This window comes from Protopterus annectens, chromosome 15.part0 (assembly GCF_019279795.1).
Source record: "Protopterus annectens isolate FY-2018-M chromosome 15.part0, PAN1.0, whole genome shotgun sequence".
NCBI lineage: Eukaryota > Metazoa > Chordata > Ceratodontiformes > Protopteridae > Protopterus > Protopterus annectens.
The window spans coordinates 806,084,146-806,108,920 of NC_056749.1; positions in this window are offsets into that span (position 1 = coordinate 806,084,146).

Consider the following 24,775-nt stretch of genomic DNA (forward strand, 5'->3'; position numbering starts at 1 on the left):
ATCAGACAGTAAGGATGTGAATGAGTTAGTCATCAGACAGTAAGGATGTTAATGAGTTAATCATCAGACAGTAAGGATGTGAATGAGTTAATCATCAGACAGTAAGGATGTTAATGAGTTAATCATCAGACAGTAAGGATGTGAATGAGTTAATCATCAGACAGTAAGGATGTGAAGGAGTTAATCATCAGACAGTAAGGATGTTAATGAGTTAATCATCAGACAGTAAGGATGTTAATGAGTTAGTCATCAGACAGTAAGGATGTGAATGAGTTAATCATCACACAGTAAGGATGTGAATGAGTTAATCATCAGACAGTAAGGATGTGAAGGAGTTAGTCATCAGACAGTAAGGATGTGAATGAGTTAGTCATCAGACAATAAGGATGTGAATGAGTTAATCATCACACAGTAAGGATGTGAATGAGTTAGTCATCACACAGTAAGGATGTGAATGAGTTAGTCATCAAACAGTAAGGTTGTTAATGAGTTAATCATCAGACAGTAAGGATGTGAATGAGTTAATCATCAGACAGTAAGGATGTTAATGAGTTAGTCATCAGACAGTAAGGATGTGAATGAGTTAATCATCACACAGTAAGGATGTTAATGAGTTAATCATCAGACAGTAAGGATGTGAATGAGTTAGTCATCAGACAGTAAGGATGTGAATGAGTTAGTCATCACACAGTAAGGATGTTAATGAGTTAGTCATCACACAGTAAGGATGTGAATGAGTTAGTCATCACACAGTAAGGATGTTAATGAGTTAGTCATCACACAGTAAGGATGTGAATGAGTTAGTCATCAGACAGTAAGGATGTTAATGAGTTAATCATCAGACAGTAAGGATGTGAAGGAGTTAATCATCAGACAGTAAGGATGTTAATGAGTTTGTCATCAGACAGTAAGGATGTTAATGAGTTAATCATCAGACAGTAAGGATGTTAATGAGTTAGTCATCAGACAGTAAGGATATGAATGAGTTAGTCATCAGACAGTAAGGATGTGAATGAGTTAATCATCACACAGTAAGGATGTTAATGAGTTAATCATCACACAGTAAGGGTGTGAATGAGTTAATCATCAGACAGTAAAGATGTGAATGAGTTAGTCATCAGACAGTAAGGATGTGAATGAGTTAGTCATTAGACAGTAAGGATGTTAATGAGTTAGTCATCACACAGTAAGGATGTGAATGAGTTAATCATCACACAGTAAGGATGTTAATGAGTTAATCATCAAACAGTAAGGATGTGAATGAGTTAATCATCAGACAGTAAGGATGTGAATGAGTTAATCATCACACAGTAAGGATGTGAATGAGTTAATCATCAGACAGTAAGGATGTGAATGTGTTAGTCATCAGACAGTAAGGATGTGAATGAGTTAGTCATCACACAGTAAGGATGTGAATGAGTTAACCATCACACAGTAAGGATGTGAATGAGTTAATCATTGCAAAGTAAGGATGTGAATGAGTTAATCATCAGACAGTAAGGATGTGAATGAGTTAATCATCACACAGTAAGGATGTTAATGAGTTAATCAGCACACAGTAAGGATGTGAATGAGTTAATCATCACACAGTAAGGATGTTAATGAGTTAATCATTACACAGTAAGGATGTGAATGAGTTAATCATCAGACAGTAAGGATGTGAATGAGTTAGTCATCAGACAGTAAGGATGTGAATGAGTTAATCATCAGACAGTAAGGATGTGAATGAGTTAATCATCAGACAGTAAGGATGTGAATGAGTTAGTCATCAGACAGTAAGGATATTAATGAGTTAATCATCACACAGTAAGGATGTTAATGTGTTAATCATCAGACAGTAAGGATGTGACGGAGTTAGTCATCAGACAGTAAGGATGTTAATGAGTTAGTCATCAGACAGTAAGGATGTAAATGAGTTAATCATCACACAGTAAGGATGTTAATGAGTTAGTCATCACACAGTAAGGATGTGAATGAGTTAATCATCAGACAGTAAGGATGTGAAGGAGTTAATCATCAGACAGTAAGGATGTTAATGAGTTTGTCATCAGACAGTAAGGATGTTAATGAGTTAATCATCAGACAGTAAGGATGTTAATGAGTTAGTCATCAGACAGTAAGGATGTGAATGAGTTAGTCATCAGACAGTAAGGATGTGAATGAGTTAATCATCACACAGTAAGGATGTTAATGAGTTAGTCATCAGACAGTAAGGATGTTAATGAGTTAGTCATCACACAGTAAGGATGTGAATGAGTTAATCATCAGACAGTAAGGATGTGAATGAGTTAGTCATCAGACAATAAGGATGTGAATGAGTTAGTCATCAGAGAGTAAGGATGTTAATGAGTTAATCATCACACAGTAAGGATGTTAATGAGTTAATCATCAGACAGTAAGGATGTTAAGGAGTTAGTCATCAGACAGTAAGGGTGTGAAAGAGTTAGTCATCAGACAGTAAGGATGTGAAGGAGTTTATCATCACACAGTAAGGATGTTAATGAGTTAATCATCAGACAGTAAGGATGTTAATGAGTTAGTCATCAGACAGCAAGGATGTTAATGAGTTAGTCATCAGACAGTAAGGATGTGAATGAGTTAGTTATTAGACAGTAAGGATGTTAATGAGTTAGTCATCACATAGTAAGGATGTGAATGAGTTAATCATCAGACAGTAAGGATGTTAATGAGTTAGTCATCAGACAGTAAGGATGTGAATGAGTTAGTCATCAGACAGTAAGGATGTTAATGAGTTAACCATCACACAGTAAGGATGTCAATGAGTCATCACACAGTAAGGATGTTAATGAGTTAATCATCAGACAGTAAGGATGTTAATGAGTTAATCATCAGACAGTAAGGATGTGAATGAGTTAATCATCAGACAGTAAGGATGTTAATGAGTTAATCATCAGACAGTAAGGATGTGAATGAGTTAATCATCAGACAGTAAGGATGTGAAGGAGTTAATCATCAGACAGTAAGGATGTTAATGAGTTAATCATCAGACAGTAAGGATGTTAATGAGTTAGTCATCAGACAGTAAGGATGTGAATGAGTTAATCATCACACAGTAAGGATGTGAATGAGTTAATCATCAGACAGTAAGGATGTGAAGGAGTTAGTCATCAGACAATAAGAATGTGAATGAGTTAATCATCACACAGTAAGGATGTGAATGAGTTAGTCATCACACAGTAAGGATGTGAATGAGTTAGTCATCAAACAGTAAGGTTGTTAATGAGTTAATCTTCAGACAGTAAGGATGTGAATGAGTTAATCATCAGACAGTAAGGATGTTAATGAGTTAGTCATCAGACAGTAAGGATGTGAATGAGTTAATCATCACACAGTAAGGATGTTAATGAGTTAATCATCAGACAGTAAGGATGTGAATGAGTTAGTCATCAGACAGTAAGGATGTGAATGAGTTAGTCATCACACAGTAAGGATGGTAATGAGTTAGTCATCACACAGTAAGGATGTGAATGAGTTAGTCATCAGACAGTAAGGATGTTAATGAGTTAATCATCAGACAGTAAGGATGTGAATGAGTTAATCATCAGACAGTAAGGATGTTAATGAGTTAGTCATCAGACAGTAAGGATGTGAATGAGTTAATCATCACACAGTAAGGATGTTAATGAATTAGTCATCAGACAGTAAGGATGTGAATGAGTTAGTCATCACACAGTAAGGATGTGAATGAGTTAGTCATCACACATTAAGGATGTTAATGAGTTAGTCTTCACACAGTAAGGATGTGAATGAGTTAGTCATCAGACAGTAAAGATGTTAATGAGTTAATCATCAGACAGTAAGGATGTGAAGGAGTTAATCATCAGACAGTAAGGATGTTAATGAGTTTTTCATCAGACAGTAAGGATGTTAATGAGTTAATCATCAGACAGTAAGGATGTTAATGAGTTAGTCATCAGACAGTAAGGATATGAATGAGTTAGTCATCAGACAGTAAGGATGTGAATGAGTTAATCATCACACAGTAAGGATGTTAATGAGTTAGTCATCAGACAGTAAGGATGTGAATGAGTTAGTCATCACACAGTAAGGATGTGAATGAGTTAATCATCAGACAGTAAGGATGTTAAGGAGTTAGTCATCAGACAGTAAGGGTGTGAAAGAGTTAGTCATCAGACAGTAAGGATGTGAAGGAGTTTATCATCACACAGTAAGGATGTTAATGAGTTAATCATCAGACAGTAAGGATGTTAATGAGTTAGTCATCAGACAGCAAGGATGTTAATGAGTTAGTCATCAGACAGTAAGGATGTGAATGAGTTAGTTATCAGACAGTAAGGATGTTAATGAGTTAGTCATCACATAGTAAGGATATGAATGAGTTAATCATCAGACAGTAAGGATGTTAATGAGTTAGTCATCAGACAGTAAGGATGTGAATGAGTTAGTCATCAGACAGTAAGGATGTTAATGAGTTAACCATCACACAGTAAGGATGTGAATGAGTCATCACACAGTAAGGATGTTAATGAGTTAATCATCAGACAGTAAGGATGTTAATGAGTTTATCATCAGACAGTAAGGATGTGAATGAGTTAATCATCAGACAGTAAGGATGTTAATGAGTTAATCATCAGAGAGTAAGGATGTGAATGAGTTAATCATCAGACAGTAAGGATGTGAAGGAGTTAATCATCAGACAGTAAGGATGTTAATGAGTTAATCATCAGACAGTAAGGATGTTAATGAGTTAGTCATCAGACAGTAAGGATGTGAATGAGTTAATCATCACACAGTAAGGATGTGAATGAGTTAATCATCAGACAGTAAGGATGTGAAGGAGTTAGTCATCAGACAGTAAGGATGTGAATGAGTTAGTCATCAGACAATAAGAATGTGAATGAGTTAATCATCACACAGTAAGGATATGAATGAGTTAGTCATCACACAGTAAGGATGTGAATGAGTTAGTCATCAAACAGTAAGGTTGTTAATGAGTTAATCATCAGACAGTAAGGATGTGAATGAGTTAATCCATCAGACAGTAAGGATGTTAATGAGTTAGTCATCAGACAGTAAGGATGTGAATGAGTTAATCATCACACAGTAAGGATGTTAATGAGTTAATCATCAGACAGTAAGGATGTGAATGAGTTAGTCATCAGACAGTAAGGATGTGAATGAGTTAGTCATCACACAGTAAGGATGTTAATGAGTTAGTCATCACACAGTAAGGATGTGAAGGAGTTAATCATCAGACAATAAGGATGTTAATGAGTTAGTCATCACACAGTAAGGATGTTAATTAGTTAATCATCACACAGTAAGGATGTTAATGATTTAATCATCAGACAGTAAGGATGTTAATGAGTTCGTCATCAGACAGTAAGGATGTGAATGAGTTAGTCATCAGACAGTAAGGATGTTAATGAGTTAGTCATCAGACAGTAAGGATGTGAGTTACTTAATTGTTTCTTTGGTATGTCCTAATGCATGTACTCACCCATGTTTTCTTGTTGGTGAATAATTATAATGGTCATCGCAATAAATAAATGTCACATATATGTCAGTATTGGCTCTGAGTGCCCATCAGGTTTTGGCAGTTTAATATTATGCTGCATAAATATATGCAAAATTTGAAAATGTGGCTGTTGTTGCAGAATGTTAAAGCTGTAATTCCTCTCATACAGGGTTTGATTCCTGAAGCCCTCATTTACCTATTGTTTGATCATGAGTGAGTCAACTAACCTATCAGTGCTTGAAGACAACTGGGAAATGGGAGTAGGTTCCTCAGTGGTCCACTGAAAAGCAAGCATAGTATCAACATGTGAACTTTATTTACCAACCCCCCCGGCTTACAATTACCAAGCTTACCATAACTTGTCAGCCATTTAGAATGCATGGCTAGGCTTAAAATGCCCTAGTGGTCATGAGGCTAGTACTCACCTTTGAACATAAGTATGGAAAAGTTATTTTCATTTAAAGAATACTAAAATAATATCAGCTAAATTGGCTGAAAAATGTAGGTTTGCAGTGGTTAAGAATAAAATATTGTGTTGATCAACTTTTAAATGACTTTGTAACTAAATTATTGAGTGAAAAGGGGACTAAAATGATCTTACTGAAATGGATGTACTGTGGAGTGAGAGAAATTCTCTGGGATCATACAACCTCAGACTAAGTGTGTAATTAAAAGGTTCAAATCATTCATCCTTCTCTTCTGTAGAATTTTAGTAGACATCCACAAAAAGCTTTCAAAAGAATTTATGTTATGAAATAATTCATGGAATGTGATTTGAGAGGTCAGACAGACTTTAAATATAATACTATACACTATTCTGATAGCAGAGCACAAAATCATTTCAAAAGAAACGGCTATGAAACTTACATAAGAAACAAAATATTGCAGAAACCATTGTGCAGTGAATCTTAAATGCAAGAGAGTAACATAATGATTTAACAACAAGTGTTCTAAATGAACACTAGGTAAAAAATACCAATTACTTTAAACTTCTTTTCCATATGCTTCAATTAGATGAAAGTTTATAGGTTCAAAGGTTCATAGGTTCATAGGTTGGTACTAGGCTATCAGCCCTAGGGCCTATACAAGCCTAGCCATAACAATTCCCTGGCTATTTCTTCCCACACTATGTACTTCCCTGGACCCCTGTCTAGCAGGGTGACTGACGTGATCCCCGGGGTGAATTTTCTTTCTCCCATCCGATCGTCAAGGTTCCTTTTGAAGAGGGCCAAAGTGGCACTCTGCTTGACATGTATGGGCAATCTATTCCAGAGTCAGAGGGAGTCTCTGGGTCAGGAACCTATCCCTCCAGCATGTTTTGTTTATTGTGATGACAAGGTTTAGATCCCCAGAGTGTGTGGCTCTGAGGGATTGGGATTTCTTTAAGTGTAGCATGTCCAACAGCTCTGGGTTTGACATGGCCTTGTATGTTAAGCAGAGATCGCCTCTAAGTAGACGATATGCAACAGAGTATAGCTGGAGTTTTTTAAGGTGGTCAGCGTAGGGCATCTGCTTTAGGCCTGTGATTCTTTTAGTGTGGTATTTCTGCAGTCTTTCCAGTTGTTGCAGATGTCTTGAGAGGTACATACCAAACGGGGCGTTGAATTCTATAATGGGTCTAATGAGAGATAAGTAAAGTGGGACAATGACCTCCTTTTTTCTGGATGAAAAGCCCTTAATGATGAGGTGTGCCACATAGAAGAATTTCCTGACTGTTGAGACCACTGTTCACCTGTGTCCCTAAGTCTGTTATCACACTATCGGTGTTTAGTGTACTAATTTTTTTGTTTGTTTAAACGGCCAAAAAAAAAAAAAAAAAAAAACATTCAAATTTTCAACAAGTGTAATCCTAGTGAAAAAGTATATTTTACCCACCATGTTGGAGTATTTACCCAATATATCTTTTCTTAAATATTCTAAATCGTATATTATATAGTCAGATGGTCAGATGGAAAAAAAAAACTCATGCACGGAATTGCTACTGCCAGGCAAACAGAAATAGCACTGAAAGTGATTTTCTATGTGAAACATCGAGTCCAGCATCAACAGATTTAAACCTTCACTTTAAATCTTGTTTAGTCAATGTTCAGCAATGGAATAGGCAAATGACAGCAACATTACAGCCTATTATATCATGACATGCAGAAGGTGACATTTTCAGCATAGTGACTTTTGGCCTCCTAAATGAATGTATTTTTTTTTCTTCTAAAACAGACCACGTTATGTTTTCTCAGTCATAGCCTTAATCCTTATATGTAATGGTTTTGAAAAGAAGGCAACACTAAGTGATTTATGTCTAAGAATATAAACAATTGAGTTAATTGCAATATACAGCAGAGTGGTTAATTTTATAAACCAGTACTAAAGCAGATGGGTACATCTGTGACGAGTAATAAACTGCAACAAAAATGTAATAGTTTTTGCCAGACTCTGTTGTACAGGGGTAGTAAGCCCTGACTACACCTCACTTGTCTGATATTTAATTAGTAGGAGGAGATGGTAGAATTGAGAAGTTAATGACAGCCTACACATTTTTAAGGGATGGAGGTAATCTAGTCCACTGCAAAGCTGAAACTCACAGGAATGTTAGGTATGTAGCATGCAACAATGTGGACCAAGTTGATAACCACACTGCAAGAAGTTGGAGGATTTAGCATATGTGGATACATCCCCCTAGAAAGCAACTACAGCTTATCTTATAGCTGCCGGAAGGGCACTAGGTGAGGGAGTGAATAACACATGCATGGGATGGCCCACTTTTTGACCAACTCTTACTTCTAAAGTGAATAAATGGGTTATTTACCTGTTACCCTATCTGAGGAATGAATGAGTCATCCAGCTCTTATTTGAACCAGGAAATAAACAGGCCTGTTTTCACCATGGGGGGAATGAATTGGTCTGCAATATGATGGCACAGGGCTTTATGGCCATTACTGGCTAAGAAAAAGAAAGAGGCATTTTTTATGTGTCAATGTAAATAATTTTTGATGTATGAATTATCAGTGATTTGCAGCAGTTTATATAAACAAAACAGGCAATCAGTATCTCAAAGTGAAGTAGATTTTTCAAATGCTAATATATGAAAATGTGCTTTGTGTTGCAGACGGACCTAAACTGTAAAGTAAACTGAATATTATGTTGATGTGATTTTAAAATGGATGCATTGGCTGGAGATTTTATTACTTATAATACCACAGTGGAAGTCTGTTGTTCCTGCATTGAAAAAAAATGTAAATACATCTAATTAAATTCCAAATAACAGATTTCTAGGATTGCTAAATGCAATGGTCACCAAAAAGAAACCATTTTTATACTGCTTTGACAGCACCAGCTAAACAACTGAAATGTCTTTCAAATTAATTGTAAGACACTTTTTATACAATGAAATCCTTGTACAGACTGATAGCAAATTTTTACTTACCATTTCATGAAAAAGGTTTGCTGCTCTCGTCCAGAGCTGTATTGTGCTTGTTTAGGAGACTATGAAAACTGTTATTGGTCATATTGACAAAAATCAAATAGATTTCAATCTCTTCACTCTCCGTGGTCTCCAGGGAAGAGTTTATGGACAAAAGGAGCTGAAGAGCCTTAAATTAAGCAGGCAATGGGTAATAAAGGAGAAAAGGTGGTCTTCTGACAAGCATCACCCCTTCTATGCATCATAAGTGACAAAGCCTTGTATTACTGATCATGTTATACAGCAAATAACTTCTACAGACCTTATCGGATTCCTTCTAGAATGGGATGGGGCTTTAAAAAGAAGCAATGTTGGCATGGTTATACCCAGATGGGAGAATAGCAACACGCGTAGGCCTGTTTAAGAATCCAGCCTTGGTGACATAAGATGTTTTCTTTAGCAAAGATTATTTTGAATAATCAAGTTACCATTGGAGAATCATAGGAGATATGGCTTCTGAACAGAATATGTAATCTACCTCACTTGTATGCTAAAGCTGTAATATTAGCAAGTACTGCAATAAAGAGATTCATTTTAAATCAATGAAATCAGCCTATTTTCTGTTGATTATAGGTTCATAGGTTCACAGGAAGTTACTATGCTAGCGGACCTAGAGCCTTTACAAGACTAGCCATGTTAATCCCATGTATCCCCATTTGTTCTTTTTCGATAGTTTGCAGAATTAATTTATGAATAGAGTGGGCCTGTGATCAATACTGGCTACTCCTGTCAATGAGGGACATGGGTGCCACCCCAGGGGTGAATTTGTCATCTCCCATCCAGTTATCTAGGTTGCGCTTGAATAGGGTCAGTGAGAATATCTGTTTTATGTGAATAGGAAGTCTATTCTAGAGAAGTGGCAGTCTCTGGTAGACATATCTGTCTCTTCAGCATATTTTGTTAATGACACAGGCTAGGTTAAGATCCCTAGAGAGAGTGACTTTTATCCCATTTCACTTGCAGGTGTGCAGCATTTCCATTAGGGCAGGTCAGAGATTTCCCTATAGACCAGGCACATGTCACCTCTCAGCAGCCTATAAGGTACAGAGTCAAGTGACAGGGCTTTCAGCCTGTCCACATAGTTCATGGCTTGGAGTCCCTGTATTTTTTTAATGAGAAACCTCTGAGGTCTCTCCAGCCATTGCAGGTGTCTGGTCATGGTGCATTATACTCTATTAGTGGTTTGAGGAGGGGCGACTACAGTGGAGGTATAACATCCCTTGACCTAGATGCTATGGACTTGCTTATGAGGAGCGCTACTTAGAAGGCTTTCCTTACTGCTGTGGAAACTTGGTGGTCAAACTTCAGATTGCTATCAACCTGTATTCTCATGTCTCACACCACCGGGTTGGAACTCAGTGGGGTACTCTCAATATTGTAATTTGTAGGGAATTCCATTTTGCCAAAGGGAATAATAATGCATTTTATTTTTGCATTTAGTTTTAGACCATGGCTTTGGCACCAATCATTTGTTTGTGTTAGCCCTTCTTGTAATATGTTGACATCATTAGGGGACTAAATGATTGCTCCCAGTTTATAATAATCAGTGAACTTGGTAAACCAGAGGCCGTCTACTTTGGTCTGGACTTTTGAGAAATTGATGCCAATCAGTAAGGAGCCCAGAACAGGCCCTATGGTACTCCACTGGTGATGGGTCTACTGGTTGAGGTAAAGTCACCAATTTTGACAGAGTGTGCTCTGTTGGTGAGCCAATTGGCAACCCATCTAGCAACATAAGAGTTAATCCCTAGCTGGGAGAGTTTCTTAATAATGCTAGAGTGGTGGATTGTGTCAAAAGCCTTGTCAGGGTTGAGATAGGCTGTGTGCACTGTCTTACCTTTATCCGTGGCTTTGGTAACATTCTTAAAGAAGCCTACCAGGTTACTAAGCATGCTCTACCCTTAACAAAGCCAAAATGGGTTGGGTCCAGCATTTGCAGGACACCTATACCCTTGTTGATAAGGTCCTTGATAATTCTTTCCATGGCCTTGCCGATGCAGCTGGTTAGACTTATGGGTCTGTAGTTCCCAGCATCAGTCGATGGCCCTCCTTTGTGCAGGGGGATCACTATTGCTGCTGTCCATTTTGCAGGAATGTAGCCAGTTCTCAAGCTATAATTAAAGAGATCACCAAGTGGGTCCACTAGGTCTTGTTTTAGATTGTTTAGTAAACAACCTGGGATATTATCTGGTCCCACTGAGGCCATGTTTTTGGCTTTGGTGAGTGCAGAGATGACCTGTTCTTTAGAGATACTAGGCAGAGGACAAGTGTCAGGTATGCTTTGGGATATGGTAGGTGGAGAGGATATGGTAGGTGGAGAAAGGGAGGTGAAGTTTGCATTGAATCTGTCAGTTAGCAGGTTGGCAATATCTTCCGATGTAGTATGAGTGATTTTATCTACAACTAGTTTGAGACATAGCTGGGCATTCTTTTTTAGACTTCAGATGTAGTTAAGAATGCCTTATCATTATCCATGGTTAGGGATGTGATTTTAGTTTCACAACTTGCTTTAGAAGACTTTACAAGATTTATGATATTCTTGTATAGGCTTAGGAGGGAATTCTTCCTCTGCAGCATGACATCCCTCTTACTTTTGGACAACAGATTCTTCCTTTTGTTATATAATCTGTTTATACTTGGAAGTCCACCATGGTGGCTTGTTTTTACAGGAAGACCTGGTTTTGATCCTGTTAGGTACAGTAGAGTTTATCCAGCCTCTAAGTGTTTGTACAAGGCATTTGCGTACACTTCTGTATAGTGATCATTGATGTCTGCAATTGCAGGTAGTATGAAGCTTTTTATACCACTGCTTAGTAGGATTTAGTTAGCTTTGGTAAAGTTTTTGTAATTCTTGTTCCTGTGAGGGTGTCAGTTCCAGTGGTTATTTCACATGAGACTGATTTGTAATCTGATCTAACCATCACACATGGGGAAGTACAGTGACCCTCTCACCCCCGCCATGTTGGTGGTACTATGTCAAGAACATTAGAGCCCCTAGTGGGGGTGCAGACTATCTATTCTAGAGCATTTGTGTTAACAAAGTCCAGGAATCTCTGGGTGAGCATGTTTTTGCGTGTGTATGTCCCCCAGTCTATGGAAGGACAGTTAAAATCTCCCATGACTAAGGTGGTGAGCTGTATGGAAAGGGATTCCAGTAAATCAAGATAGGCAGTGTGCTTATCCTGGTTCATGGATGGAGGTCTACAGCTAGCAATGATGTAGTATGGAACTTTCTGGATAGTTAGTTGGACATGGAGTAGTTTGAGAAACTCATGCTATTTGACCATTCTTGAAATGTATTTGGTTTTAATGATGAGGGCTACACCTCCACCTTTGGTTCCTTCATGCTCAGATTGAGGTCTGAATGTGTGGAAGGCATTGTAGCCTTACACAGCTGAGGTGCTCTCAGCAGCCTTGAACCATATCTCGGTAACTGCACAGATGTCAACATCCTCTGAGGTGAGGAGTGCTTCCAGGGTGTGCAGAACTACCCAGAGTTTGTCTCGATTAGATTTTATTATGTTGGAAAATTTCTTGTTTTGACATTGCCTAAAAAAGGCACTATGGGAGAGGCACGGGCCTTTGCCAGTATCCAATGTCTAGGGAGGACAGGTGCAGACCATCTCTAGCAAAGCAGCGAGGTCTATCTGCCATATCCTCCCAAGCTGGCAGATACTGGATGCCCCCTGGACTGCACCAGAAGCTAAGCCAATTGTTGAAGTTAATAATTTTTTGTTTATATTGTGGCATCATCCTGGGTGAGGGAAGGATCCTGCTTAAGACTAGGGACATAACTACCTGGGACACATAATCAGAGAGTTCCATCATGTCTTTCTTCATATAGTCCAGAGAGATACATTTCAAGTCATTCACTCCATCATGGACTATGACAGAGTTATAATGGTACTTGTTGTTGAGTGACATGAGTGGATGCATGATTTGTCAGATCCTGGCACCTGAAAGGCAGCTGACCATGACCTTCTCCTTGTCCAGTGTAGTGGGGGGGCATCTGTGTGTCTCACTGTGGAGTCGCCTATGACCAAGACATTTGATGTGTTTTGCCTTAGGGGCTTATTTGTTGAATCATAGGTGTGTGTATCAATATCTGCAATGGTTTCTTTTTGTTAAGTGTTGAGTGTGGCTGGTGTGTGCTTGGGAGGTCTTTGTTCTTTTGGTAGGCTTTTAGTGAGTACCTCCAAGGATGTGGGTTTATGCGTCATGGCCTTAATTTTGTGTGAGAGGTGAGGTTTGTGTGAGAGGTGAAGTGTGTGCGCTGGCAACCTGTTTGATGTCTAGTTTGTTTTTACTTGAGAAAATTGACTCTATTTCCACAGTATGTTTGCGATTCTCACATAGGGTTTTAGTTTGCTTTAGGAGTAAATGGTTGTCAGTATGTATAAAGCAGTAGCTACATTGCCTCAAGATGCCCATATCAATCAAGCTGGCAGGAGAAATGATGGGAAATTGCCCATCCATTGTGGCAGGATTTTTCTGAATGTGGTATTTGGGAAGGAAGTGGGCTAGCTATTCTTAGGACTTTAACTTAACTAGTGGGGCTAGTTTGACTTGGAGTATCAAAGGTAGTGGGCATTTAATAGGTTGTGGATGATAAGTGTGAGAATGCTGCTTAGAGTGCAACTGAGTTTCCCTTTGCTTAGCAGGGAAGCTTGGGGTGGTTACTAGAAGGTCTCTAGGAAAATATAATGTTCCTAGCCATTTGCATTTATAGAGGGCACTGCTAAACCCACTTGTGCAAGCAAATGTGAGGCTTATATACAGACTACTTTAAAATGTTTTCAACACAGCTACCAATGGGAAATCCCCAAACTGAGCCTTTATCCAGCAATCCCCAATTCATATGGGTCCTGAGCTACACACTTCTACCACAAGGGTGTAGGGAGGCCCTCTTAATGTAAGATGGCTAGTTTAAGAGCACATTGATACCAAACATTCTAGATTCAACAGATCTGAATTAACCCTATGCTTTTCAGATGGGTCCTGAGCTATAAACGCCTACCACATAGGATCATAGGATCATATGAAGTTACTAGGCTATTGGCCCTGAGGCCCTTATAAGCCTAGCCAAGAGTTTAGCCCATGTTTAGGCAAGTCAGCACCCAAAGTCCCTGCCCAGCAGGGACACAGGTAGAATCCCAGGGGTGTATTTTTTTTTTGTTTCCCATCCATTTATCCATGTTGCACTTAAAAATGGATAATGAAGTACTCTGCTTGATGTGGAGAGGAAGTCTACTCTACAGATAGGGGAGTCTCTGGGACACAAATATGTCCTGCCAAAAAGTACTATTGATGTCACAGACCAGCTTGAGGTCACGCTTGCGGGTTACTCGAGTGGAGCTTGACTTGTGGATATGCAGCATTCCTATCAAGGTGGGGTCTGAGATTACTTTGTATGCCAGAAAGAGGTCACCTCTGAGGAGTCTGTATGAAACTGAGTAGAGGGAGAGGCTTTTAGCCTGTCTGTGTAGGGTAGATGTTTGACGCCCTGGATTCTCCTGGTAAGGAATCTCTGTGGTCTCTCCAGCTGCTGCATGTGCTTTGTGAGATACGTGCCGAAGAGGGTATTGTACTCAATAATTGGCTTTGTAAGGGAAGAATACAGGGATTTTATGACCTCCTTATCCCTGGATGAGATAGCCTTACTTATGAGTGGGCCATGTAGAAACCTTTCCATACAACAGAAGCAACATGGTGGTTAAAAGTCAGGTTGCTATCAACCTGGGTGCGCAAATCCCTTATGACTGATTACGGGCTTAGGATGTTGTTATTAATGTGATAATCTGTACGGATGTCACTCTCCCCAAAGGGGATGATGATGCATTTTTTTTTGCATTCAGCTTGGGGCCATGTTTCTGGTGCCAACCATTTGTTTGGGTGAGACCCTCTTGGAGGATGTCCACATCACTTGGGGAATTGATGACTGCCTCCAGCTTGCAGTCATCAGCAGACTTGGTCAGCCATAACCCACTGGTTTTGGCCTGCACCTCAGAGAAATATACCCAAATAACAGAGGCCCCAAGACCGATCCCTGTGGTACGCCGCTTGTTACGCATCTACTGCTTAAGGTGGCTTCCCCTATTTTGATTAGGTGGGCTCTATTATTGAGCCAATTTGCTACCCATCTGGTAACATATGGATTGATGCCTAGGTGATAGAGTTTATCTATTATTCCCAAGTAGGGAATGGTGTTGAAGGCTTTGACCAGGTCAAGGTAGGTGGTGTGCACTGTCTTTCCCATCCATGGCTTTGGTGACTGTCTCAAAGAATTCAACCAGATTTAACAGACATGACCTCCCCTTGACAAAGCCAAACTGTATGGCGTTGAGTGTTTGGAGGTTGCCAATGTCCCTGTTAATGAGGTTCATAATAATCTGTTCTATGGCCTTTGCAGATTAGGCTAGTTAGGCTGATGGGTCTATAATTTCCTGGATTAGTGGATGCTCCACGTTTGTGTAAAGGGATGACAGTGGCTGTCCTCCACTTGGCTGGGACAATGGTACTCAGGCTTTGGATGAATACTGTGCCTAATGGTGCTGCAAGTTCATGCCTGAGTTCATGTAGGATGCAGCCTGGGATGTTATTGTGTCCCATGGAGACTATATTTTTTGCCTTTGAGAAGGCAGTGATGACCTGTTCCCTTGAGATAAGGGGATGGGGCAGGTACTAGGGTTGTCCCGATTTACTGATGAGGGGGACAGAGGGGTGAAGTTTTCACTGAATCTGTCAGCCAGTAGGTTGGCTATATCTTCAGCATTTGTGTACCAGTTCTGAACAGATCTGGGTGCTTCCTTTGAGATTGCTGATATATGTGAAGAAGACCTTATGATTGTTTCTAGTAGATGTGGCCAATTTGGACTCAAAGTTGTCTTAGAGGATTTTTACTGGTGCTCTTATTTGCTTGTTCAGGCTAAAGAGAGATTACTTTCAATTCGGCACCTGCTCCTTCATGGTCCTGGAAAGCATTTTTTCCTTTGTTATATAGGATATTTATTACAGATGTCCACCAGACAGGTTTACTCTTCCTTGCGGAGGATGATTTTGTCCTGTTGGGTATTCTTGATTCCATGTATCTATATAAATACTTGTATAGTAATTTGTTGTAGATTTGGACATTGGTACCAGTTCTTACAGTGGGGGAGAGGGCTGTGAAGCTGTTTATACCATCCCTCAAGAGGTTGTAATCAGCTTTGGAGAAGGTTTTTTGTTTGACCCTAGCTGGGGGGGGGGGGGGGCAGGGAAGATGGTGACTTTGAAAGTGACAGCTTTATGGTCGGATCTTACCAGGGAGGATGATACTGTAGGGGTGCTGTAGTGGTTACTCATGTTGATCAGTACCATAGCCAAGATATTATCACTTCTTGTGGGGATAATGCCTAGCTGTTCCAAGGCATTTGCACTGATAAAATCAAGGAATCTCTGGGCATTTCTATTCTGGCATGAGTAGTTTTCCAGTCTATGGTTGGGTAGTTAAAGTCACCCAGGATCAGGGTAAAGGGTTGAATCTTGATAGATTCGAAGACGTACAAATAGATGTAGTGGGCATCTTGAGTCAGATTTGAGGGCCTATAGCTAGCTATGATTTGAATAGGGGTCTTGTCAATGGTTAACTGCAACTGGAGTGTCTCCTGTGTGTCATACTGTTTGACCAGCCTGGAGGTGTGTGTGTCTTTAATATATATTGAAACTCCACCTCCTTTCACTTTTCTGCCCACAGTTTGTGGTCTGAATGTATGATAGGATGAGTAACCAGGTAAGGCTGGGGTGCTCTCCGCAGCTTTGAACAGGTTTCTGTGACTGCACAAATGTCAGCTTCTTCCAGGGTTAAGCATGCTTGCAATGAGTGCAGTTTCATGTTTAGACTCCTAATGTTTAGCAGCATGACCTTTAATTTGCATTTTGTTGAAATTTTTATGTTGGTAGTATCGACCTCATGACTTTTCCTAAAAACTGGGGGAGGCAAGGGCTTTTGCCAGAAGCCTGAAGCCCAAGTGAGACAGTCAGGCCATCTCCAGCAAAGCATCATGATCTGTCAATCATATCTTCCCAGGCTGTCAGGTACTGGATCCCCCTGGAATGATACCAGAAACTAAGCCAATTGTTAAAGTCAATCATTTTCTGTTTGTATTGAGGCATCATTCTGGGTGATGGAAGAATGCTGCTTAAGGCTAAGGACATACCTGCCTGAGACACATATTCAGCAAGCTCAATCATGTCTCTCTTCATGTAGTCCAGGGAGGTAGGTCTCAAGTCGTTTATGCTAACATGGACTATGACAGAGTCATAACAGTACCTGTTGTTGAGAGACTTCAGTGCGTGTGTGATATGGGGGTTCCTATTACCTTGTCGAACTCCTGAAACTTCGAAGCTAAGAACATCGAACTCAGATGTTTAAAGTTCCAGGAATTTGGACACAAAAATAAAAAATAAAAACTCTAAAAGCAAGTTAACTGTTGCAAACGGGTTGGGGGGGGCAAGCCCCCCTGCACCCACCCCCCCCCACGCTTTTTAAATATACCAACTTCGAGATTGCAATACATTGCAGAAAGGGAAGATTTCCCTTTACCGCACTGTAGTGCAATCTCGGAGTTGATATATTTAAAGAGCGGGGGGGGGCAGGGGGGCTTGTCCCCCTGCTTGCAAGAGTTTTCTATGTTTCTGTTGTTTTTATTTTTTTTTTCTCCTTGTCGAAGTTCTGAAACTTCGAACATAAGGTTTTGATCTTATGGTGTTCGCAGTTTCAAAACTTCAACAAGGTAATAGGAACCCATGATATGGTGGATTCTGGCACCTGACAAACAACTAACCATGACTTTCTCCTTATCCAGCCTGGTGAGAGATACATCTGTGTGTCTCACAATGGAGTCTCCTATGACTAATATGTTGGGTTTATGGTTAGGCCTTAGTGGTTGGGAGACACAGGTGCGTGAACTATGTGCAAGGGTGCAGGGAGGCCTGCTTAATGTAAGATGGCTGGTTTAAGAGCACAGAGATATCAAACAGTCTAGATTCAGCAGGTTTAAATTATGCCTGTGCTATGTAAGGCAAGGAAAAACATTTTCTAGATGGGAAGGTGTAGGAGAGAGTCACCCAAAGGTCAAAGTGAGAGTATTCAGCAGTACACCACTAGATGACCTACAGCTGTACCACCCTGCACACAAACTGTAAACTCCTCGAGCAGCCATGAACAGTGGGAGACCACGGAGAGCACCTCCCACAGAAGATTCAAAACAGGAGAAGAATGCCTACATGCAAGAACAGGACACTTTGTTTGCATGATGCACAAATGTGAGGCTTTTATACCAGCAGGATGAATGACCCCTACAAAGTCAAACACTCAGACCAATCAGATAAAAATACAAAAAGCTTTAACCAGTAGCTCCCAATGTGGATGAGTTGAATTCAGCTATCTGCTCCCAACAGAAAGCAAAAGAACCTTCTTAATGTAAAACAATCTGGTTTTGAGCTCAAGTGCAGTAACAAATGCTTTACAACAGAAGTCGTCAGAATTCTTCCTGCAATATCAGGAATTCTTAGAAATAAGTTCACTAACTGTCGCTCTCCTGCTTTGGACACAATAGAAGAGTCTTTGTGGGTTCTGTTCAAGCAGCTTTATTTTATACAAGCACATCATGATAGAAGTTTACTGACTTTAATTTCAGAAACTTATATACAAACTAATCATACATGCTTACTCTCTGGGTGCGTTCTCAAAATGGCACTAGGAATGTCACGTGTGTGATATTTATACTTGCACTCTCAGTCTTTGACATGCTTCTTAAAGGTACAGCACATAGCTCATGCTCTCTGATCTACAACCTCCCTCTTTAAAACAAAAACATCTAATGTTATGAAACTTTATGGCATGCAGCTGCCACAGACAACTATTAGTCATGCATTTATACAAGATATAATACATAGTTTTCTTGGGTGCTGAAAGCCAGGGAACTTTTTTTGGCTAGGTTTATATAGGCCCAAGGGCCAATAGTCTAGTACCTACCTGTGAACCTATGAACCTATATATATATATATATATATATATATATATATATATATATATATATATATACACACAGTTAAGTCCATGTTGCTACATATTTCACACTGGGCTTAGATACTTGTCTATAATGTGTGACATAAATTTGGGAATTGGGCTTAACTACTGGAACTGTCTCTGAAAAAATGTTCAGTCTCTGATTTACTTGCAACATCTTCAGGAATGGAATCAGAGGTAGGATCACACTCTGGAATGGAAAAAAAACATTTGATTCACTCTGAGATTTAGAGTCTAAGTTGCTATAACAATATTGTGATGATGATTCTGGTACAGGTAACAGATGTTTACGATTTTGCCTGTACTGGGTACCTTCAGATTCTATAAGGTAGGATCTTGGTTCAGGACATTTGCCAATAACTTATCCTATATGGTTGAAACCTTTTTCTGATTGAAGTCTGACTGTTTCTCCTTCCCTTAATGGAGAAAGAAGTTTTCTAGATTTGTACAATGACCTCTGGATATAATGTTTCTTAAATAATTGAGCTTTGATGGTCTTATTATTCTTGGCTTTAGGCTTTAGTATATTGGTAGTATTAGGTAGCATAGTTCTTGTTTTCCTGCAAAGAAGTCATTGAGCTGGAGATCCGAGAACATCATCACGTGGTACATTCCTAAGGTTAAGGAGATTTAAGAAAACATCTGAATTGTCACATCTTGACCTTTCAAGTAGTTGTTTCACACTCCACACAGCTTTCTCGGCTAGGCCATTCAACTGAGGATACTCAGGACTGCTGGTAATGTGTAGAAAGTCCCATTCTCTTGAAAAATTCTGAAACAACTGGCTAATATATTGAGTACTATTGTCAGAAATAACTATGTGTGGACTACCATGGACTGAGAAACAATGTTTCAGCTTAGTAATAACACTAGTAGATGTAGAATTAGGTAGTAGATCAGTCTCAAACCAATTCGAATAAGAGTCTACAAATACCAAGTAGTATTGATTGTTCCTCTCAAACATATCAGTGGCTACTGTCGACCAAGGTAGTTCAGGAACTGGATGTAGCTGAAGTGGTTCTTTTTGCAGGTGCGATCTAGCACTATTGCATACTGAACAAGAAGAAAGTACTTTATCAATGTCTTTTAGCAATGAAGGCCAAAATACTAATTCTCTCACTCGCCTCTTAGTGGAAGCAGAACCTGGGTGACCACAATGCAAAATCTGGATGTACTCGTGTTGTAAGGAAGCAGGAACAACAATTTTAGGACCTTTAAAAATAATGCCATCTTCCATCAACATTTCATCTCTGTAGAGAAAATGGGTTTGCACTTCTGGTGGTACATATTATTGCTTTGACAGCCATCCAACATTAAGGTAGTGATTGAGCTTTTGCAAAATTGGATCAGTCTTAGTGTGATCTCTCAACTCATCAAGCCCAGTGGTAGAAAAATTACAAACTGGCATCACATCAAAGTCAAAAGTATCTCCTTTCTAGCTGTTCCCTTGTATTCCTGGGCAATCTGGATAAGGTATCAGCCAGACAGAGTAGTTTGCCTTTTGTGTAGATCATTTTGAAGTTGTAGTTTCACAATTTGAGTATCATTCTTTGTAATCTTTCTGGAGCTGAATGAATAGGTTTCTTTAGAATAGTAACTAGAGGTTGGTGGTCAGTTTCAATCTGAGTAGCTCGACCATAAATATAATCATGAAACTAGGAACATGCAAATACTATTGCCAAAAGTTCTTTCTCAATTTAAGCATACTGAATCTCAGTTTGGGTAAGTGTTCTAGATGCACAGAATCCTGGTCTGACCTCTTGAAGTACAACTGCACCTAGACCAAATTTTGAAGCATCACAGGAAAGAGTAACTGGTTTGTGCACATCATAGTATCTTAATGTAGGTGGGGTAGCAACTTTTGCTTGAGCTCTTCAAACACCTTCTAGTTCTGCTCTAACCATGACCATGCAACATTTTTGCACATTAGCTCTCTTAAAGGTGCTGTCAACTCACTGCAGTCTGGTATAAACTTGGCTAAATAGTTGACCATACCTAAGAAACATTGTAGAGCTTACACATTGTCTGGTGTGGACATCTCAAGAATGGCTGCTTGCTTGGTCAGGTCTGGTCTCAAGCCAGTACTGGTAAACAAATTACCTACATATGTAACTTCGGGAAGTCTGAATTTATACTTCAGGGGATTGAGTTTTAAGTTCACTTCACATGCTCTTTCTAGAACTTTCTTTATTTTTCTGTAATGCTCTGTTTCACCATTGCCTCCAACCAATAAATCATCGACTATTATGGTGCAAGGACAACCCGAAAAAATTTGCTCCATTGCAAGATGAAAAACTTCACTTGCAGAATTTATTCCAAATGGCATCCTTAGAAATCTGTATCTGCCAAACGGAGTACCAAAAGTAGTTAGTAATGAGGATTTGCGATCAGGCATCACTTACCATAATGAACTCTTTACATCCAAGACCGAAAAAAACAGTGTCATTTGGTATTAGGGCTGCAACCTCTTTGACTATGTGCATTGGATGATATGGTATTTTCAATGCTTTGTTCAAATCTCTTGGGTCAATGCATATTCTGATTTTTACTGAAACTTTTTTTGTGAGCTGCTACCATGGATGATATCCATTCAGTTGGTTCAGTAACTGGACAAATTACACCTTGCTGTACCATTTTTGTCCAACTGAGCCTTAACTTTATCCTGCATAGCTCTCAGAACTCTTCTTGCTGGTCTAACTACTGGACTTCATAGAATACAATACTGGAAGTTTGCCCAACCTGTCCTAGAAAACATCAGCATATTCTGAGAAAATGACTTCAGAAAAATTAGAACTGGGAGATGCATTGATGTGACAAACTTCTTTGGTAAAAGAAAGCAGATTCATTCTCAAACTATCTTTGTGACCCAATAAAGACTGTACAGGTCTTCTGACTACATAGAATAACAAGGTGTAACAGTTCTTGGCCAAATAACATGAAAGCATCACTGAGCCTCAGGTTGGATTTCTTCACCTCCATAAGCAACAAGTCTCACAGTACTGGTTACATTGAGTTGCTCATTAGCTCTCACTTTAGCAAATGTGCCTGCTGATATAACATTACACTTTGAACCAGCGTCTACTTTAAGCTCTGTGGATTTACCATTGCTCCGGACAGTACAAAACACATCGCTCTCTGCCAGTAAATTCACTGCATCAACTCTTTCACCAATTCCTGATACACCATCCACAAAAAAAGCTGACTGATGCATCTCTACTTGATCAACCTGCTTTTTTGTGTGACTCAATACAACTGCTAGAGATTTATCTGATTTGCAAGCTTTTTGGAAGTGGTTCCATTTGTTAAACTTGTGACATGGCTGACCAAATGCTAACCATTTCTCTCTTTCAGACTCATGATTTTCACCACAATTGCGACTATTAACAATAAAGCTGGACTTGGGTTTTGCTGATTTATGCTTGTACTGCACTGAGGAACATGATCCTTTAACTGAACTGTTCTTAGAATTTACTCGAAAACTAAACAGTTTTCTTGATGAGCCAGCAGGGGTTGTGGCTGCCATGTGCTTAGTAGGCCTATTTCTGCCATGTGCTGCATGCTGTCTACAATTGCTGAAACCATGTCCCGGTCACTTGAAAACATTCTTGTAGGTTTTTCTATCACTTCATGGATTTGGCAAATCCCTATGGCTTTACTCAATGTTAAATCACTAACATGCAGCAAGATCTCTCTCACAGCAGCACTATTAATACCACACGTGAGCCTGTCCTTTATTAATTCATCTTTTAAATCACCAAACCAGCTAATTTTAGCCTTGCTTCTCAGATCAGTTATATAAGCTGCAAACGTTTTCCCTGGTTTCTGATCTCACATGTAAAACAAATGCCTCTCCAGTGTAATATTTGTCTGGGGGTTACACACTTCTCTGAACGTGTGCTTAAAACACTCGGGGTCTTCTCTTGACTTAGCCTGTACAACAATACAACAGTTTTCACCTTGTCCTTCATACACTTGTTGTGCATAAACAAATGAATGCTCTCTTTCTATGGCCTCTGACCCAGCTAAGTTTGGCAAAATGAATGCCTTTGTGCATGCATCTTTATGTGAATAAGCAACTTGTATAAAAATATCATACTCTTCCTCAAATATTCTCTAATTCTCTGCAATATTCTGATCAAATACAAGAGGTAAGGGCTTTTGAAATTTGTCTGCCATATTAACACATACTAGTGAAGGGTTTTGTGCATAAGCACGTACACATACAAATGCACATATGCCAGAAATTTATGCCAGCATTTGTAACTTTGCTCAATAGCACAATGAGCCTCTGTATAACCGAACTTTACAAAATAAGTCTCTCGTAGTCACTAAAATGCTCTTGAAATTACTGGATTGCACAAAATCACCTCTTATCAGTATAAGAAACATGTCAAATAACTGCACAATGCAAGGCTCTGTGTAACTGGGCTTTGCGGAATAAGTTTCTAGGGCACTGTAATGCTTTTGAAATTATTGCATTGCCAAAGTAATTTATCATCATTTTAAGAAACACTTCAGATAACTGCATAATGTGAATGAACTGGGTAAGAGAAGCTCAGAATGAATAACATTTCTAAGTAATGGCACTTTGTGAATAAACAGTACACAACACACTGAAATATCCCCAAAATGGTGGTACCTTTCTAGGCAATTCTCTACAGTGCAAGGAACAGTCTAAAATGGTGGCACTTTGCAAACAGACACACACAGCACAAGAACTTTTTGAAATGGCTATACTTTGAGTGCACTTCATGAAATAGTTGCGCTTTGTACACAGATGACTCTTTGAAATACATGCACAGTAATAAGCACACATTGTAAGCACTTTTACCCACTTTGAGATACTTTGAATAAATTTAGTTATGCCCTTGCTACAATACGAAGCCATAGTTATACCAATACATAGCACTTTGTCAAAAACATACAGTCGCCTTGCTTAATTTACACTTAATGTGCCCCTTTTGCGCTTTTTATATTTGTTTTGTCCATTTAAACTCTTTTCATGTCCCTTGTACTTTTCTTGTGCTCATTTCACTCTAAACATGCCCATTTTGCCTTAAACATGTTTATTTTGCCTTTAAACATGCTTGCTTTACTTTTATGTTAATCATTTCATCAAACCCCTTTACTTTAAACATTTCCTTTATTTAATAAATCTTTTATGCCTCCTGCCTGTTTAATAATGCATTATGTGCCCTTGTAATGCCCTGTTTTGTCCTTTTTATGAAATAAGTAGCTTGTGCATACTATCATTACCTTTGCTTCTTTTCTGGCTCTTTTTCGTGCTTGTTTTTTTAGTTTACCTTCATGGTCATTCCTGCACTTCATGCTCTGAATGTTATTCTCTTTGATCCCAGTTCTGACACCATGTCACTCTCCTACTTTGGACACAATAGAAGAGTCTTCATGGGTTCTGTTCAAGCAGCTTTATTTTATACAAACACATCACAATAGAAGTTTACTGACTTTAACTTAAGTAACTTATATACAAACTGCTGTAATCATACATGCTTATCCTCTGGCTGCACTCTCAAAAATGGCACTAGGAATGACACGTGTTTAACATTTATACATCCACGCTCAGTCTTGGAAGTGTTTATTAAAGATACATGACATAGCTCATGCTCTCTGATCTACACTATCCCTGAGAAATGTTCACAACACACAAAAACTTTGCAAAACTTAGAAATATTTTGACAGACTCAGGAGACCTTTGGCAAAAGAAGTTAGAAAATATCAGAATCCTGTT